Here is an 18,178-nt window from a genome sequence, read left to right as displayed (position 1 = left end):
AGATGGTGAAGTGCTCGTTTACAGGGAGGTAGATGTTGGAGCCATTGGAACTGCCACCTGAAGAGTTTGTGGGAGCAGTACTAATGCTGAGTACATGTGACAAGAGTCTCCTTCTCTGGAGACATTCAAAACTCGCCTGGACAAGTTCCTGTGCAACCTGCTCTGGGTCGACCTGCTCTGGCAGGGGAGTTGGACTAGATGATCTCCAGAGGTCCCTTCCAACCCCATGTGATTCTGTGACACAAAGATCCTCTTCTAGGATATTTGTCTGCCTTGGAGAAGAAGATTGTAGGGTATGGCTGGTTTGTTTTCTATTAACAAAGCTATGCTTTAGCTTCTCATATTTTGCTGTGCCTATTGTTCTGGACAACAATACCCATTTTTCACTTTAATGAGCACTAAAACTCCTGCTAGTTTTGTTTGAAAGAAAGAAAATCTTGAAAATACATTTCATGTAAGAAGCACAGATTCAATATGAGTCATTTTATATTTACAAACTTTTCTCTTTCAGTGTAGATAGGTAAATGTTTTGTGCATTTAGCTCATCACTGTCATAATATAAGTTTCTTCTTCAGTTTTCTTAAGTGTTTTCTTTTCCTCTTTTTTTTTTTTTCCCCCCATACTAAATGGAACGTGTACAGTAACTTTATAAACTACTTATCTTTCTGCTTACAGTTCCACTATACTTCCAGATACACATAGCTATGAATGCATATTAGGCATTCTTCTTGTTTTCAAGAGAAGAAAAATGAATTTTGAGGATGTTATGATGTTCCTTATATAAAAAGTATGTAGCTCTCCTCAACCTGTTTCCCTAACACTGTTATGATAATCTGATCATCTGGCCACCAAGGGAAAAGAGTCTTACAGAACCATGTTATGTGGCAAGTAACAAGTGAGAAACTTCAGGGGATTGAGTTGCTTTTACAATTACAGGTAATTACAATGAATTAATTAATTACATAATTAGTTAATTAACTACATAATTGGGATTCACAGACATGACAGTAATATGGCTATTTGTAAAACAAGCACACAAAGCAATCTTCTCTCAGAATCCATTTTGGATTCTGGAACTGATTTAGTCGGTGTTATTAACATTACATCCAGGCTTGATATCTAACTTGAATCTCCAGTGTCTTCAAGGTATTAGAGGCTTATTGAGACACTGTCATCTCCCACATTATAAGATTATAAAAAGCCATCGTGCTCATTTATTATCTATATAAGGCCACGGATGCTCAAAGTTAGCTGAATATTTCCTTGTCTCTAGAAATTCTTTGATTAAGTTAGATAATAAACTCAAGAGATACAGGGTGGGTCTCTTTGTACCACCAAAAATACATCTTAACTGGCTCAAATAATCACAATGGATTGATCTGTTAGGTTTTTAGTTATCAAAGGGCTAAGGCTAAAGTATTCAAACTGAGGTCATTAGATTTCAGACCTCCTTTATGTAGACATAAACTGAACAGAGTTCAGTTACAAAGATGTTGAATTTTGAGTTCACTGGAAGATTTCGCAAGAGAGGAGTCATCACTTAGTTGGAATTTTATGAAATCTTCCAGAATATCAGAAAATCAAAATACCAGGGAAGTGGAAAATGAGAGATCTTTGGATGGACTGATTTGGACAAAAACAGGTGAGAAGTCTCAAAAAAACTTTTTCTGTTCAATATCTGATTTTGAAATAGTTTCTCGTCTTAAATTTAATTAGAAAGCAGTCAGTGTTTTCATAAATGTGTCTCCTGAGACTATAATATTTACAACACTGTCCATAGCTATTTGTGAGGAACTGCCATGTTATTGCAGTGTAGTACAGAATTCCATAGTGGCTTTACAAACCTAAACCTGATTCTTACCAGAATAATTCTATTTTCCAATTACAATATCAATAGCATTTAATGCCTGCTGCTGTTGCTAAGCAGTTACACCAAAGTAATAACTAAATAGCAAATGAGAGTTTAAGCATACTGAATTTACTTATTGATCCTACTAATAGGATATCAAAACTTACTGTAAAATTAAAATGTAGTGTTGACTAAGTAATCTTTTGAACAAATTCCTGTCTTGTACTGTTAATGAATATCCGAGAGTCTTTTAATAGTAGATCACTAGTTTATTAATGGTAACCACTTTTTCTCTTGACTTTTTTCTTTGTCATAGAATCATAGCACTATAGAATGGTTTGGGTTGGAAAGGGACCTTTAAAGATATCTAGTCCACCCCTCTCCCACCATGGGCAGCGACACCTTCCACTAGACCAGGTCGCTCAAAGCCCTGACCAAACTGACCTTGAACACTTCCAGGGATGGGGCATCCACAACTTCTCTGGCAACCTGTTCCAGTGCTTCACCACCCTCACAGGAAAGAATTTCTTCCTGATGTCCACTCTAACCCTACCACCCTTCATCACGTGGGTTTTGTGTGAATCAGCTGGAGGTTGAATTCAGGATTTCTTTGCCCATGCTCAGCCCTTCTTGTGAGACCTGCATCCAGTCCTTCCACACATGCAGCTGGAGGGTGCCAGGGGGCAGAAACCTCCTCAGTCCCCTCCCCAGGGACCTTGCAACTCTCTCACTCTTCACACCACACTGCAACTGCTGCTACTGCTGGCGTTGGCTTCTCGCTGTTTGTCAGACTAGTGCTTTTCTCTGCTAACTGTATTGAACAGTGGGAGGTTTATAATAATCCAGCTAAAAGAATGTAACTTCTAATGTCAGCAGTAATATGACATTGTTATTAATAACAACTGATTCCAGTAGGTGTTCCTGCCCCTTTCCAATTACTTAAGCCAAGTGTTTTGCAAGGAAAGAGAACTCTCAAAATACATATTTATTTCCAGATTTATCAAGCAAAATCTTAATCGTAACTTTATGTTATTCTCATTTGTTTATAAGAAGAAAAATAAAGATTCTGAATCCTTGTGGGAAAGAATAAGTAACTGTAAATAATAGTACCTTTTCTAATGAAGGGTATCAGGTATTTTGTGCTTTTACATTTGCTGGCTCCCATCCCCATAAGTAATGAGTCATTTCTAGAGGGAAATAATTATGTTTAGGATATTCTGTTACAATAATTTTCAAGGAATTTAGTATTTCCCTCTTTTATTTAAGAATACAATAAGAAGGTTGTTAAGCGGCAACCAGTTTCTCAAGAGTCTGCAATGTGAAACTCTAATAGGATGTTGCCATATGTCAACTGTCTGTAATCTTTGTATGCATTAGAGTACATCTTTTCCTGTGTATATTTAATTGTTTTCCTTCCATTAAAATAAGCTCTCTAGGCTGAGATTAAATGTATTAAACACTACAATGTGAAGAACATGCATCTATACTAAGCATACAGTACCTGAAAAAAAGTGACATGTCTGTTTTTACATCTACACTATTCTATGACATGCCACAAGGAGCTAATTTAAATACTTAGTTATTTTATCTTGCCTCTGGGAGCTTGGATTGTGGTCCACCATGCTCATTAATTTCTGATGCTTCCACAACGCAGCTTAGCTGTCCAGAAGTGCTTTATGAAATACTGGTTTTGTTGTTTAAAAGCCAAACTTCTGATTCTGTATTAAAAAATAATGAAGCAGGGTAGTAAGAGAAACAGGATATGAAAATAAGACTGTATCTTGATCTGTGATATTATTTGTATAAAAATATTTTTAGCATAATGTATAAATATAAAATGTATAAATATTTATGTATGCATATAAATATATATATAAATACATAGACAATACATAAATACATATAAAAATGCATAAAATGCTCTGGAAAAAAAGAGAAACAACTGTTGGATGTTAAATATAAAGCAAATGGTTCACAACTGAAGTCATAGCATCAGTTTTAGATTTTCAGTTATGGACTTCTCTTGTTTTTTTTTCTTCCTTAGATTTCTCCATGTAGAGAAAATTGCTGCAAGTTCATCCTGTTGATATTTCATAAATGGACAAATAAAGTCCTTCCCATTTGTTGAGCAGATGTCAAATTTACAGAGATCTGGGCTTGGTTAACAGTGTATGTAAATCTGAAAAGAACAATTTTAATTTCTACTATTTGAGAAATCTTTTTTTTATAATATAAACAGAAATGTTTTCTGTTCATATAACAATACTTTGGCAATCCTATCCTAAGTTATAGTTCACAAGTGTTGTCTTACTGGGAAGAGACAAAAAGGGATTTGCTGAAGATCACGTAGGAAGTTTGTGGTGCAGTAGGAAACAGAAAGCAGATCTCTGGAATGAAACTCCTTGAGCTGTGGGGTCACCCTTTAGCTCCACGTAAGAATGAAGGATAGTAGAAGGGATCTAGTGCCTATAGAAAAAGCGAATTAATTGGAGTGTTAAAGAAAACACTGGTCCCGTAAAACAAGATGCAGTATTTCTTTCTGCAAAGGTTATCTTGGGTATTTTCCCCCCATTGTTAGACTCTCATTTACCCTCCAGTTCCCAGTAATATCTACTGAAGATTTCATCCCAAGATCTCAGTAGTACTCATGTCATGTTTTAAAGATTAACTAACTCAAATTCCTTAATATACTGGGCTTGTTAACTTTTTAGAGTCATGTAAAATTGCTAAATTTTGCTCCAGGTATTTTTTTCAAAGAATTTTGTCAAAATATAGGAAGACATGAATTCTTCTTTTTTTCCTTCGAAGAAAGACCGTTTTCTTATATTGTAATTCTAGGCTGATGTTGTATGAATAGGATTGTTTAAAAAGAAAATTAGACTGTTACAGTCCTTTAGATGTTAATCCCATAAAAGCTGCTGCTTTTGAAGTTTTCCCCAAGTGAAAATTCACCTCTTCCTAACACACCATTTCTTTTAAGAGAAAAGTAATTTTGTATCAAGCAGGCTAAATGTGAAATTCTTTGTTCTTTTTAACAGCCGAGTTTGTCTAGGTCTTTTCCATACTAGAAAAGTTTAACCTTAAGGCAATACAGGCACAGATACCTGAGAATGAGTAAGTAGGGACAGGGAGTTAAATGTGCCCTCTACCTGCCAAGTGTAAAACCATAAGCAGTTAGGTAAGTTTGGGGGCTTTGAGGCAACATTAATTTATGGTAAACGTTAAGCTGATGCTGTAGCTCCAAAATATCTTCCTAGGCAAGGTGGCCAAAGGAGGGGGAGCAGTGGTGAGCCGGAGGGCTTTGCAGAGGGAACCCCATGCTCACCCCGCTGTGGGCTCCAGGCTTGTGCCTAAAGCAGGCATTGCTGCACTTGGGGTTTTAGCAGGGCGCTTGTGAAGCCACCTGGATTTGGCTTCAGAGCTGAAGAGCCTCTCACTCATCAGTAATGCTGAAAGACAGTCTGACGAGATCTTGCTTCTGTGAGTGAAGGGGGCTCTTGCTCTTGCCAAGCTCAGGCTCAGCAGGAGCTGCTCTGTTCAAGGGTCTAGCAGGGAGCGAGGCATTTTGCTTGTTCAGTGATAGGTGTGTTTTTTCATGTGTAAGAGGCAGCATTTAGGAGATACTAATGAGCTGGGAGCTCAGCAAGAGATTGTGTGAATCAAGAGCTCTTGTTTGTCGCAGCGGCAGATGTTGCTTCTGCGAGCAGCAGGCATGATTGCTGTCTGGATGGGCTTAAGAAGTGACAAGTGTTATCTGGCTGGAAATTTGTCATGCTTGACCCCAAGCAAAGACAGAATAAAGCTTGTCAACATAGAGATAGCCTACAGATACGTCAGCCTGCTTACCATCCAAAATCGCTGTGAGTTTTTTATTAGAAAAAGAGAAGAATGAGAAGGGGTTCAGTCGGTTTGAATCTGGAAGGCTCAGTCAGGCTTAATTGTCCTTAGTTGTAATAACCCTGTGGAAAAAATGGGAGTTTTAGGAATATACCTGCATCTTTATTTATGAGACAGGAATTTTTATCAGTTGCTTTGGCAAAATAAAAAAAAGTTACAAATTCGTCAGAGCTCACCTGACAATTTAGTTGAGGTTTACATTCTTCATTACTTTTCTTCCTCCTTCCCTATTTTTTAGAGTCGCTGGAGAACTATATTTTTCAACTTTTTACTGGGGGGAAAAAAATACCTAGCTCTAACTGAAATTAGTTTAATAAGTAAAACTCCATATCTTACAAGTGGTGTTGAAGATGTTAGGCACATGTTTGAAGAACCTGGTTGAGGTACGGTGCACCTGTTGTTTCTGGTTACGTACCCATACCTGGAAGACAAAAATAATAGAAGAGAAAAGTACAGCAAAGAGAAGACACTGTTTCTGTTATTCCTTCTAATTCTTAGTGATAACTTTGCTGTAGGAGAAGTTCAGGAGTGGCACACCATTTTGTCAACTACTGTGAGACCTGGCAAACTTTTATGGACAATCGGATGTTCAGTTCTGTTCGGTTGTTCCCGTGGTCCTGAGCTCCTAGTCAAGTAAGCTTTGTTTCTTTTAAACATAAAAAAAAAAAAAGGGAAAAAAGGCAGAGGGAGGTAGATGTGAGACAGGTTAATCGTAAAAAGATGTGAAACCTGCACAATAACAGGAGGAGTGATGCATTTCAAATCCTGCATTTCAAAGCTGGTAAAATGATAGTGCTCTTTCAGTCCTTCCTGTAATAGATTGAGATGAAGGTCCCATGTTTCCAGGCAAGGAGTAGATGCTGTGTTTTCAAGGCAGATTGCTCTGCTTCATCAAGACGTGTCACAGTATTATATTTTCTGTGTCACTTGAAATTTTCTTTTAAAATTTCCAGAAGCTCTAATGAAAGGAATGGGCTTCATGCCAAGAGTCAGTTAAGACTAGTGTTGTTCTCTCTGCTTCTGATTTTGTTCTCCTGTTGTTTTCAAAGGTCATTTTAACATAGATCTTTGGTGGCAATATCAGAACTTTTATTTGCCTGCTTCAGTTTGACTGCCCTCTAGATGGACTTTTTATTCTGGACCTGTTTTGTCTTTTTACAAAATATATTATTTGCACAGGACATCTCTCCTCCTACTGATCTGAGGAGTAAGGAGGAAAAATGAAAATCTCTTGTCATTAGAATAACAAATCTCAATGTTGTTTTTGAAGTATTTGGATTTTCAAGTGCTCATATGTGGCTGCCATGAAATGGATATAGAAAAATGTTATCCCTCAGTATTTACTTCCATCATAATTTTTTATTGGTAGAGAGGGAGACTGACTTTCCATTGGAAAATGGAAGCTTGAGAAAATACATAACGAAGCTAGATAATAATAGAAATGTTTTAGTTGTCCTATGTACCCAACACATTAAACCATACTTAACCTGGTGATTTCTGTCACTTTTAAACTAATAAACATATATGTTGAAACATATATGATAAACATATATGTTGAAAAAGTTTGGCTTACACTGAATAAAACAACATAATGTAGGCTTGTGTTAGAGAGAGATTTGAATGCTTTCCAAAATTGATGTAAGAATGTGAAGAATCCTTGTTTTCTGGTTGTATAGAAAATTTCATGTCATTTTACATATTCATCTGGATGTATATATACATGTGTGTCTTGTTATACATCAAGATGATGAAATCTGATTAAAGAGTATCAATGACTTACCTTACTGTCTGTTGCCCAAATTAGCAGTAAGTCCTGCATGATTCTTGAAAATCTCCTGAAATTAATCTCAAGATACCTATGTAAAGATAGATTTTTAAAAATTAACAAGCTACTGGAAAATACATGAAAGACATGAGTCATTAGAGATAGTACTGCAATACATATTGAAGCCGACATCTTATGTTGCTACTGCCTTTTATATCTGAAGGAAAGAAAATAAATTTTCTTCACATGTCACAGTGGGAATAACTAAACCAGCTGTCCAGTGATGCCACTGCTAGAGAGGAATTAAGTTAATTATTTTGTGATGCTTGTCATAGCTAACAGCAAGTGGATTACAGTGCACAAAAACTAAAAATAACTTCTTCAGGTGTAATAAAGATGAAAGAAATGTCAGGCTTTATGGTTTTAGTGATGGTTGAATCTCAGAAGACTCAGAGTATTAGGTTTGATTTGTTGTTTGGTTCAGGTTTTTTAAATCTTACTAATTTATTGTTGAGCTTCCCTGAAATTACCTGAATGTGTCAAATTAATATATATTTCACACATAAATATATGTATTGGATTGATGAAAAAGGTACAGTTGATGAAAGAGGTATAGACAGTGTGGGAGGAAAGATCTGGGAAGGAAGAAGAGGCTTCTTATTGAATATGTTTGCCTATAATTGTGTCAACCAGAGAGGCAGTGATAATAAATTGCTGTATCACATATTAAAAAGGAAGTGACAGGTCTGTGGGGACTTGAACCATCCAGGACAAGAGCAGGATGAGTTCTCTCTATTTCTCATTTGAGAACTCTAGACAGAGCGATGGGATGTTGGAATTGCTTGCGAAGTGTAGTACAGAATCTTGTTTTATGTAACAAAAAAGGTAATTGTTCCCCATCTATTTCTTTAATATATCACAAGAATCTTGGAAACATACAGATATGTATGACTCCCGTACTACATTCATACACATTCATTCACAGTTCTTTTATAGAACTGTGAAGTTAAATCATTATGCTGTATTAAATGCCGTGATAATACAGTCGAGTAATTTTTCGATGTATCTGTAGGTTATAAGAGTGGAGTGTATAATTAAGCAACTGCCTAGGAGACTGAAAAATTATAAGGTGTGTTTTTTGTTGTAAAAGGCTTCTTGTAATGGAGCTTCTATAATGCAATACTCACCCTTAACGTAAGGCACACCAAAAAAATAATAGATGGCTAAGCTTAGAAAAAAGAAGATAATACAATGAGTCAAGACTATAGGTTAACGCTTTCAAATCTCTCTTGAGCACTCTCCTTGGATTTCAGTGTGGCACATACACTTAACCAGTGTGATTTCCTTCTGCAAGCCCCACCAGAGATGCTATAATTGTTCAAAGAATATTACTGACCAAAAAGATGAGACGTCTCAGAGACTAATGTCTTAGAAGAACAGTGTTTTAGAGTGAATTGAAGCTTCTTGACAAGAGCCTTAGGCTTTCTATTTCTGAGATACACAAAGTCTGTAAACAACTTACATATGCCACTTGCTTGGTGCCAGATGCTTGCAGCCAGGTTAGTTGAGTCTTTAGAAGCTGTAGGATAGAAAATATATCCTGATTATTTTTTCTTTTTTTTTTTTTTTTATGGATTGTTATTTTTCACAATGCTGTTGGAGGGCTGAAAAAGTATTGGTCTATATGAAAGTTATAAAAGAACACCAATATGATCCATTAGACCTTGTTTCCTTTTGCTGTTTTCCATAACAAAGAAGAAATTCTGAAAAAAGTCATAGTCTTCCTTATACATCGGGAAGGGTGTCTATTATGAATGTGGTAGGCTTTGAAAAATAAACATATACATTTGTAGTTTGCTGTGATTCCCTTCACAGTCTAGTGATAGGGCAAAAACTGATGATGGTGCTCTTTGTCAGAATTTGATCTACAACGTTAACCCATAGGTACCCTCTGAAAAACTTTTCTTTTTTTCCTGAAATGGTCCAACCAGTGTATCCCATGACTACTCAATGGTGCTTCCGTATGTTCTCTTCTACCAACACAATAGACTCTGCCAGAGACTGCATAGAAGAGTGCATGAAAGGTTGTACTTGAAAAACACATATTACATCTTTTTGTAAGGCAATACTTCACATCTCATCAATGTGAAATATACTTATTTCCTTGCAGCCTTTTCACTCCATGTTTTAGTAATTCACTTTGATGTGAGAATATTAGTTGGGAGTAAGGTTTAGGACAGTTATTGATGAAAAAACAGTATCTAGCCTTAAATACAGATTGTGCCTAGCATCCTTACAAAGAAATAAGCAACTATCTTCCTCCTGTGCCTTATGACAGCCTTGTGAGCCATCTGTGAAATCTGCTGGAAGATAACTTAGACATGTCTTCCCTTGCATCAGTCCTGAAGATAGTAACTTCTAAAAAGTGGTTGTTGTTAAGGATCATTTATGTAATACAATTCAGGTTACTGAGGTGTGTTTGAAATACGAACCAGTTTGATTCATCATAGATTTGTAAGTAAAACTTTGTCCAAATTAAGCTTCACATTAGCTAATTAGACATCCTTTATGTAGTGAGACTATACGTTTGACAACTTTAAAAATTACAAACAAATGCCAGTCTCACAAAGTTAAGAATGTAAACAAAACTTAGAGTTTGGGAGGGGGAGTCCCGAAGAGATTATAGATCTTTCTTAAGTAAAATGTTACAATGGCATCACAACTTTATTTAAAGTATCTCCCCTTTTGTTGTCTGAATCCTTGCTTTGTTTGCTCATGCTATGATAGGAATTGTTTCTGAAACAGTTAAGAATTACAGCTTGAAGGACAAAAATTGAAGTAATAAAATATGCAGTGAAAATTTGTTTCCTGATTAAGATTCTAGATTTTGGCTTTCACGAATTTAGTGCAGTATTCCAGTGAATATGAAATTCAAGAAATACATATGATTCTTCAGGGGTTTATGAGTCAATAAAGAGTAAGACATATTGTAAAAAAGATAGATAGATTGCTCAGTTCTATTGGGAGTTAGTGATCCCACACCCAATGGCCCTCTGCACTGCCTGAGTAGACTTGTCATGGTCTGCTTTCACCATTCATCCTAACCTTTTTTTTGCCAAAAGATTGCCTTAGTATTGAAGAGGGTCACTTATGTTATTGGGACTTTATTTTAGGTCTTAGTGGACTACAGGGTTTTGGGAAGCATTTTATGGCATGTGGTGTGCCAGTGGAGATGCAGTAATGCGGTTACAGCTTATATCTGTGTGTTTATATAGCTAGTCTATGTACTGAAATCTTTCAGATTCGTGCCATTCGCATAGTTTTATCTGTGGAGAAACTGAACAGTTTTATTGAGTAAAAGGTATTTAGTAAATAACTTAAAGCAGGCAGCTATTCTTGTTTTGTTTTATAAATTGGAATGTCTTCTTCCAGGCTGTCCTCTCAGGTCTAGCATACCAAAGGTGTGCAGGAGGCATGGTTGGTACCACCTGTGACTCTGTGTTGTTAGTTAGGAAGTTTCTCTTGTATGAAGACAAAGGGACAAAGTGTGTCAGGTACTGAACAGCTCTGATTGAGGAGCAATACAGACAGGGAGAACTAAGACTGACATGGAAAGTGAAAAACATGTAAAGCTTCAGCTTTCACTTAGAGGTAATTAATTTAGAAAATTGGCACATTGGCTTATATAATTTGGTTTTGCCTGGTGGCTGTACTTACATATGGAGTTATTGTTCATGTATTCACATAAACCTTTCTCAGATGCTGATGTTGGTTAACTTATATTGATTCTTCAGTCTTTATTTGTAAGAGTGAAACACCTTAAAACAGAATGATGTTTTTGCAGATACTCTCACAGCATCACCTTGAAGATCAAAAATTGTTACAGGGTCAGAATAATAAATAATCTATTGGAAGTACTGTCTGTAAAAAAAAAAAAAAAAAAAAAAAAAAAGCAGCATTTGGGATTATTAACTACTCTCAAAAGTATTGTTACCCATTCCAAACTATGAATATTCATGATTCAGTTAATTGTTTAGTAGGTTATTTTCCATGCATTTTAATACTAGAGAAGTTCATGATATGAATTAATTTTTGCCATTGTCACTGTTTTTCTCATTGTTTTTGAAAATTGCAGATTGTAATGTTTAAAAAAAGTCATGGCAATAGAAGCAATGAAAACAAGGAGTTTGATTACTCATACAATGAAATCTGGTGCATTTACAGACAAGATTACAGGCTGAGGTTGTTTGCAGTTGCTGGAATTTATACTCAGTAGCTGAGGAGAGCTCTTCCAGCCTTATGTCCTATAATCTGGTGAGGCCAAAATGCAGTTCTGGCTACCACACTGCTTGAAAGAAAGAATCCTTATATATGTCAGAAATCATAACATTGGTTTGGGAGGAAATTGTAGAGGTTTTTCTGCTTCCTGAAAAGGTTAGCTGCCGAGGCCTCAGAGATGTGTAGTGGGCTTCAGTAAAATTTTAGTGATGCTTAAGTCTGTCAAGCACTTGGCTTCTGTGCCTCGCTTATCACTATGTAGCATCCTATGATGCAGAAATGTTCATTGCTATCTTTTAATTTCCTTTATTATTTGGGCTGTAGACTGCTGTCAGGAGTTATGGTTTTGGTTTTTTTGGTTGTTTGTTGTTTGTTTTTTTTTTAAAAAAAACCAAACAAAATCTCTCAGGGGTATATTGGGACTGAAGGGAAGTAGTTGCAATTCAGGAACCCTTGGGTCATAGTGGGCTGTGAAGTTTGGAAAAATACTTTGTGGTATGTGTTGTGTGAAGTTACCTAGCGTACATGTTCAGCTGACCCTTTTGGACTAAACAGCTTTTGCAAAATGGTTTGAGATTGCAAGAGGCTTGAGTTAGATGATCAAGACTGCTAATGTCAATCCTCTGTTCCTAAATTTAGGATTTGAAAAACTGCAGCTTTGATGTAATGTCTAGTGTCCATATGGAACAGGATGTTATTTTCAATAAATTGCCCTCGGAAAGTGTTTTAATCAGCCTACATTTTGCAGTGTTGTCACTTTAATAAGAAATTAGGAACATGAATCAAAAAGTTTCTTAGATTTATGAGTGCTGGATGCAAGTGATCTTAGATACATCATATTTCTACACATGGAAACCTAAAGAAGAGCTTAATTTAAGGTTGTCACTGTATTATAAGATACTGTGTTTTATAAAAGAACCACTGGTGCTTGAAACTATTATTTTTGGCAGAATGGAGAAAATACCCTCCATTAGACTTCATCAGACGCTTACAGTATTAAGGCATGAATTAAGCTGAACAAAGCTTTTACGACTTTTTTGTAAGAGTGGCTTAATTCAAAATTTCTGAACATTCCTGAAAGTGTATAATATTTTGTTATTTATAATCCTTCTAATCACTCCATCACTGCATCAAGTATCTGAAAAAATTAAAAGGTGATGCTTTTACACTCCTTCCCTGTCAACAGTAGTAAATCAACCTGAAAGCAAAATAATTATAGTTCACAATATGTACAAATTATCAGGCTTATTAAAATGCATGAATTCTATAAAAGAACTATGGAAAAAAAATCCAGCTAACACTCAGGTCTTTGATGGTTTTCAGATTTACATTTGTTGTATTTTTAACATTCATGTGCAATTTCAGCTTGTTTTGCTTTCAGTGACCTAGAGGTGAGACCTCCATAACCTTGGCTTCAAGTATCTCCCAGATACATTTCAAGTGCTATATTTCACTACTTACTGCAGTCAAAGGAGAAAGGTTTCCTAATGTTAGAGCAAGTGTTGACAAACCCTGCCTCAGTACGTTCCTTGCTTCTCTGTATGCCAGAAAGGTTTTATCAAGGTTTGCCGTGTTTATAGAATACATCTGTTGAGGTATACACTGGGAGCTGATGAGAAAAGGGAACTCTTTTTATTCCTTGTACTTTGATGCTCTCCGCCATAAAAGGCTAGGTGAAAACTTGAACTTGATTTTCAGTTTAAAAATAAAAAGTGCAGCTACAGTGTACATATTTACATCTAAATTCAACAGTCCAGCTAACAAAGGAAGTAACAGTATTTAAAGCATTTTTCTGTGTTTTACATTACCATTTATTATATGTAAAATGCAAGCATCTTTTTTTCTTTTTAAGAGGCAGTGGCCTGCTCTTCAAAGGTTAAGATAGCAAAAAGTATGAGGAAATAAAATAGTAGCTTGCTTTCTTCACTGCCATTCTCCAGATTGTGAAGTCCGTTTTACATTTCCCAACTTCTTGAATTTGGTCTCATGTTCTCTTCCTATAATAGGCTAGACTATGTATTTTGGTCTCCCACCCAAAGGACCAAGTAGGCCCTTGTTGTAGGGTTGTTGGCAGTGCCATAGTCTGCAGAGGTGTGCTGAATAGCTGATCAGGGGACTCTTCTGGATCCATCAGCTGTTGTCCTGTTGTCAAGGCCTGACCCTACTGACGCACGTGGTCTTTTCTGTCCTGTATTCCTCCATTGCAGTTTATAATCTGATCAGTCTTTCTCCTTCACACATAAGCTTCAGGGCAGACTCTCCTTTATTGTGTATTTTAACATGACTCCTGACTGCAGAATCCAGGTGTACCACATTTTAAAAGGATTTTACTGTGATAGGACTGTTCTTGCTGAAATTCTGCTTCAAATAGCTAAATGAAAAGGTAAAGTTAAACCTATGTTTCAAGAGTTGACCTTAGAAAACAATGCGGTTGCAAGCTCCTAGAACATTTATACTGAACTGCTCTTATCAGTTTTGCAAAGATTATGTGTTATCTGTCATAAGTTTCTGCATATTTCATGTCACCACAGGCAAAATCTCCTTTTCTGTATTTTCAAGACATTGTATATTTACTTACTGCTGGAAAGACATTGTCAGGTGGAATCCAGTAGTCACACAAAGGTAGGATAAAAAGGCTTAGTTCTCTAAGTGAATGGGTGAAAGAAGAATTTATGTCCTTCGGTCTTTATTTGACAGAAATCAATCTGTGAGATTTGGCATGTGTACATTCAGTTTGTAATGGTCATATGTGCCATTAGGATCAGTATGCCATTTACAATGTTGGAATGATGCTTCAAATGTGAGCTTGTGATAGGAAACTGAAACAACACATTGGTTTTCATTCTGTAGAGATTACATGTGCTGAGTATACCATACAGAAATAGGGAAATGCAGCTGAAGCTTTAGCTTGACAGAGGAAAATTTGTGAACTAAATGTTCTGTGAAATACTGTGTATTTTACATTTAAAGAGCCTGAAGAATTCAGTTTACTTCATATATAATAATGTAAATTAATATTATTATTAGACCAGTAAGTAATGTTGGAAAAAAACCCCACACATGCCTTAAGGCACATGGTCTTTCTCGCTAAGAAAGATGCAGCAAATTTCTAGCAAAAAGATGATAAAAACAATAGTTGTTATTTTAGTTCTAACTATGTTAGTAGTTGGATAGCTTAGAGGAAATAGTGGTTACGGTCTAGAGATGTGTTAGCTGGAGGTGGAGGTAGCTGTGCCTTTGACTCACTGGAACAGAAATAGAAATAGTGCCCAATAGGGTCAGCAGCGATATAAGACATGAAATATCCATTTTGCTGTAGCATCAATGTCAAGACTTTTGTCAACAGCAAAAATAGCACCCTACAAACCCTACTAGAGACCAAAACAAGGCCAAAATAACCTTCCATTCTATGTTGGAATATAGGTAGAGAAATCATTAAACAATTACATAAACATACCTTCAAATAAAATGTCCTAGTTCTATTTACTGTATATTTTATATACATGTAGAGTGTTCAATACTTTTCTTCCCAAAAGGGGACTTAGTAGTTGTGCATTATTTTTAAAAGTTTTTTTATTTAGCTGCCATAGAAGTGGCTCCATGGAAAACTGAACTGTATCAAACTTTAATAGAATGTAGATTACTATAGGCTACTGAACCAGATGATACTGTGCTAAATAAGGATATAGAATCCTTCTTTGTTTCCATTCATTCTTCTTTGTATTATAGCACATGCCTATACTTCTGGAAAAAGATGGTACCTGAAATGCGTATTAAAGTATCTAGAGAGAGCAGTCTAATTTCCCAGTATTGTTAAAAAATTTGGTAACAGCTAGAAATTATTTGATCGTATATTATATGTGATTTTATGATGCTAGAATTACTACTCTCCTCTATCTGTTGTTAAAAAGATATAAAGATCCTTAGCCAGCTGCTAGTACTGCTAGTATGTTCATCTATGTTGCTACAATAGTAAGTGACGGCAAATGCAAACAACGTATACCTTCAGGATGTCATTATTTTCACTAGGCTACTGTTTTGTGTGTGTGGTTTTTGGTTTTTTTTTTGTTTTGTTTTTTTGTTTTTTTTCAAATTATGCCTTTTGTTTTATTAATAGCATGTTTAAAATTATTTTGTTCCTTTCATTTTTGGTAAACTGTATTTGGTGTAAGCCAGCTCTGAGCAAAAGTCAGAAAATTACTCAGTCAATGTTGAAATTAAGTTCACAGAAGTACTGGTATCAAATGCAAGTTTCAGGTTCTTAATTTTTTTGTATTGGCTTAATTATTTTAATATCACAGTAGATATATTAATTGCTGTATATTGCTATATAGTAATTGCTTTAAAATATAATAATTACAAAATCTTTAAATGCAAGGATACCTTTGCTGAAAGGTCATAGCACTACTTGCAGTTCCCAAGCACAGAAGAGATTGTTAAATTTCCACCTTATATTTTAGGTTTTATAATTAGTGATTTTTATGATGAGAGCAATGTATTATATCTCAAGGTGTTTAAGGGGCTATTGCTTTGTATTTTAGAAGATGCTGGATTTACAAGCTATGCATAGTAGCAAACAGGGCTAGAGCTGTTTAGTTGTTGGCATGTTTCCTAAAATGCTTTGGCTTATGCAATTATCACTTTCTCAAACAGTATTTAGGGACAACTGGGGACAATTTAGGTACTAGGGTAGGTCAAGGGCAGTTCCTGGTAACTAGTATAGCTAAGGACTCTCTGTTCTGAAATGCAAGGGGTTTTAACATTTGCATGCCAGCTATGCCACTTGCTCTCAGTGCCATAGAACAGGCTTTGGCACATCTAACGTGCCAGAATTCATGTAACCACAGAGTCCTAAGCTGAAATGCTTCCAGAATTACTTGTGTGGTCTTAGAATAAGTTGAAAAAAGCAATGAGTATACGATTTCACCATGCCAATACTCCTTCTCCGGCTTTATATGCTAAATTGTAGTGAACTACGTAGCAAATACTTTGTGAAAGAAAAATGTTAAAGTAAAAAAAAAATTGAAATTATAATTACTTGAATTATTTATTTTTTCTGTCATAATCCTAAACCAGAGAATTTCAAAGAAGTAACTACACCTGGTTTCAATAACCTAAGCAGTTTAATTGGTGGAAGTCTGCAACGGATGAGCCATTTATGGGAATTTATTTTTTATTTTTAAAAATGTTCATTTTTTTAGTAAGACCGAAAAGATTGCTCACGTGACTTTCCATATACAGCAGTATATTCCGGTTCAAATGAATATGAAAGCTGGTAAGAAGAAAGAATAATAAAGAACAAAGCAGTAAAGCTCTGGAAGGGAGAAGAAAAAAAATAAACGAAACAGGATCACCTGAGGGCATTTCATTGTTGCTTTTCTTTTTCTGTGTCCAGAAAACTTTTTATCATTATAAATTAAGTATTGTTTTTTATTGTTATCTTTACTGGGAAAAAGCCTGCTGTTTGTGTTGAAGCTCTGCAAAGTAAATAAACTGAAGAATTCCTAACATTTGATGTATCTTAGCCAGGTTGCTTTTTTCATGCCAATTTTGAATTTGGACTGTCGGTTAGCTTTCTCTACGCTATAATATTAAGTTTTTATTTGTCTGACTGAATTTTTTTGTAAAACACAGTAGATTGTTTAAATAAAGGAATATGACCTAAGCTCTGAAACTTTAATAGTTTTTCCAACAATATCTTCAGGGAAGGGAGAGTTGGAAACTGATTATAATATTTCATAATTCCATTAATTTTTCTGGGATAGACTAACATGCAAATAAAAATAAGTCGTAAAGTTACAAGAGGAACAAATAAAACCTGTGAATATAAATAAACCCCTCAATTCATTTTTGTACCTATTGCTGTTCCCTGGCAGGATTGCAGACTTAAAACCCTCATCAATTGCAGTTCACAATTTGAAAAGCAGGATTCAGAGGAGTTAGGATTTAACCCAGTGGCAAAATTCCCGTTGGTCTTACACATAACATTGTCAGCTAAGCAGAGATATGAGCTACTCTCATGTGAAGAGCCACTCTCTCATTGTGAGATTTCCTCTCCTTCATATCATTCACACCTGAACCCATAGTAGGAGCGATTTACAGTGAGCATGAGAGCTGGCTTGAAGGGGAGGCCCAGCTCATGTTTATGTTTTTACAGGGTCTCATCTGCCAGGGCCGAAGTGGGTTTGCATACATTCACTCGCAGTCCACATCCAGTGGTCCCAGAAAATAGTTATCTCAGCCACACCAACCAGCGATAACAGAAAACTCATGAGTTCTGAAATTAATTTTGCTAAATCCACTTTTACTCTGGTAACATAATTTGGGATTTAACCTGACATCACAGATCAAACCCATTCAGTAAATAATGAGAAAGAAGAAATGAGGGT

This window comes from Numenius arquata, chromosome 4 (assembly GCF_964106895.1).
Source record: "Numenius arquata chromosome 4, bNumArq3.hap1.1, whole genome shotgun sequence".
In the NCBI taxonomy this organism is placed as follows: domain Eukaryota; kingdom Metazoa; phylum Chordata; class Aves; order Charadriiformes; family Scolopacidae; genus Numenius; species Numenius arquata.
Note: the sequence above shows the minus strand (reverse complement) of the source record.